The sequence below is a fragment of the Montipora foliosa genome, chromosome 7 (assembly GCF_036669935.1).
Source record: "Montipora foliosa isolate CH-2021 chromosome 7, ASM3666993v2, whole genome shotgun sequence".
Lineage (NCBI taxonomy): Eukaryota > Metazoa > Cnidaria > Anthozoa > Scleractinia > Acroporidae > Montipora > Montipora foliosa.
Genome location: NC_090875.1, coordinates 22,193,946 through 22,196,445, shown reverse-complemented (window position 1 = coordinate 22,196,445; position 2,500 = coordinate 22,193,946). Strand labels below are relative to the sequence as shown.

The window sequence follows — 2,500 nt, the reverse complement described above, 5'->3', positions numbered from 1 at the left end:
TAAAAAGCTTTTATACAATTATGAGAATCGGGGCACAATTTGAAGCTTAAGAGCCTTCATTATCCAATTTTTGTCAACAAAAATGTTATCTTTTCGGAATCTTCCTCTTTCTGTTTCAAACATTGAGGTCTTTTTAATGCTGCCATCATAGCTCACCTTAATTAATGTCCACTCAAGTTAGTGCCAGGCTAGCAAAGCAACGACGAAGAACACCGCTGTTTGTTGGCGAGGATCTTGTTTTGTGACAGAAGCCGCACCCTGGTTGTGTTCCCAAGCCTTCACCGTTAAACCAGTTTAACTGGTTTTTATTGAATGCATGACTCAACATTCTTTCCGTGTTCGCTATAAATAGTACCTATAAGTTTTCAAGAGAAATTTCTGGAGGCGCGAGTGTAATTACCATAGCAATGTTTCCAAGAAATTCAACCATATAGTTTCCAAAAGCGTATCCACGCTGTAAAAACCGCACACAAATACGGCTATGGTTGTTGAATAGACTTTTTCAATGTTTCTGACGCCACATTGGTTGGGGTGCAAACACGGGTTAAATTAGTTTGAATGTATGGGAACTTTTGCAGACTTTGGACCAATATAAATCCTTTAAGGTCTGACGATTGTGGAGAGCGAGAATACCTCTCAAAAGGCACTTCTATTGAGATTCTTTTCGTGAAGTATGACGATTAGAATCAAGCTATAACGATCGTAACCCGCGCTTCATTTGAAAACAAAAGATTTGATAGGTTCTGACCAAACCCTATTGTTTATTAGCCAATCATGATCCAGAATTTCGATGTGTAATTTGCACTGGTATTACACTTTTTGCACTGTATTACACTGAACTTCACTGCTCTCAGCCAATCAGAATCGAGTAATTTTTTCATGTATATTATTATAATATTTATTGACTTCTATTACATTTGCGCATTACAGTTTTTTAGGAAATTATGACAACTAAAACCCTCAATAATGAAATAATACTTAAAAAAAACCTTAAAATACATATCTGGTACAATGTCTACTTAATAGTTAAATATCTAGTTAATAACTATGGTTAATGCTAGTCCAGCCATATGGTACAATTAAATGTCCGAATTGTGTACTTCGGGGTAAAAGCAACAAACTTGGCACAAGGACGGTACTAGATAAACTGAAACTTTTTAGCTACGGAGCTCAACCAAATATACCCGGGGGAGGGTACGATGTGCCCTTGGGGGAGGGTTCGTATCTGTTTTGTTTTCATGATCGTGAAATTATCCAGAGAATTGAAACAAAAAATGTTTGAATAACTTCCCATTCTCGTTTTCTTGACAACAGCACAATTAAGATTTACCCGAACAAGACCTTAAAATCACCTCTGGGAGACTAGCTTATAAAAAAATATCCAAAAAAGTGTTTTAAAACGTATTTCCTTTGTCGATGTCTACATGCCCCGATATAGCACTCGCACTCGTTTTTGATACATTAATTGAAAACCACCGAGCAGTTTTGTATCCCGTTATGTTGAAGTTCAGTTAAGTTTGCAGATTAAGTTATATTTTATTGATTCTTTGGAGACAATTCACACGTAGCAGTTAATTAATCAGTGAAAACACAAATTACCAAGAATCAAAATGTAAAAGTTAATTTGGATTCATTCACCGAATTCCAAGAAACTGAAAGTGCTTTAGGCCAAATTCGAAAACACTGAATCCATCACAATATTTCAAAAGCAGTTCGTCTCCGAGCACCATAAGCTTATTTTTTACAGTTTTTCCAAACTTCAGTTATGTGAATACATCATTTCCCCTGAAAAGGGATTCTCAAAATTCAATGAGGAACGCATACTCGCCTACGACACAATGCAACTTCAAAATGAAACTCAATTTCTTCATCATTCCCGGAAGTAAGTATTATCCTTCGTAAAAATGTATGCGCCGTATTTAAAGACGTACCCATTTGCTGCCTTCGTAGCATTCTCCACGAAGTTTGGCAATGTTCAAATACAAAACGTATTACCGCTTTCTGTACAACTTGTACCGCTTTCAGGGGCGTTTACGCAATTATGCAGAATCCGATAATTAAGTACCCAAAGGTAATTCCTTTTGGAAACCGTACGTGTCCTGAGGATCAAGCAGGTGTCCTGTTAAAGCTTGGTGGAGCGATTTGTTTACATCATTTTAAATTATTATGAGTGATAACGAACTAAAGATTCGCTGACATTTCTTATATTTGGCACTAAGACAATTTTTCCTAATAAAAGAACCCGTATACCACTTGAAACTGCTATCAATTCGCTAACCGCTACTATTTGACCGCTATAATTTGCTAAATTTGTTATTTTCCTTATATTTGTGGGGCCCCCTTCCCTTGTCTGCCTTGAAGAAGTGTTATTCTTGCTGCTGTCGCTTGCTTCATTTGTTATTTTCGCTAAATTTGTTTTTGTTCGTTATTTTGAATTCGTTATATTTGTGGGGTCCCCTTCCCTTGTCTGCCTTCAGTTCTTGCTGGTATCGCTTACTTC

General features: G+C 36.8%; 2 protein-coding genes and 1 pseudogene across 3 annotated transcripts in view; 2 read left to right on the top strand and 1 right to left on the bottom strand.

Annotated features, from left to right (window-relative positions):
- LOC138011364 (solute carrier family 41 member 1-like) overlaps window positions 1–2,500 on the top strand; it is a 330,107-nt gene that overhangs the window by 306,653 nt on the left and 20,954 nt on the right. The window lies entirely within an intron of this gene.
- The window catches only part of LOC138010029 (uncharacterized), a 14,975-nt pseudogene that overhangs the window by 2,794 nt on the left and 9,681 nt on the right, over window positions 1–2,500 (top strand).
- The window catches only part of LOC138010436 (uncharacterized), a 28,189-nt gene that overhangs the window by 24,606 nt on the left and 1,083 nt on the right, over window positions 1–2,500 (bottom strand). The window contains exon 1 of one of the 2 annotated variants that reach the window (XM_068857396.1): window positions 157–270. The exons of the other annotated variant lie outside the window; for it this stretch is intronic. The gene's annotated coding sequence lies outside the window, so the exon portion shown is untranslated. Of the gene's footprint in view, window positions 1–156; window positions 271–2,500 lie in introns of those variants that run through there. 2 annotated transcript variants of the gene reach the window in all.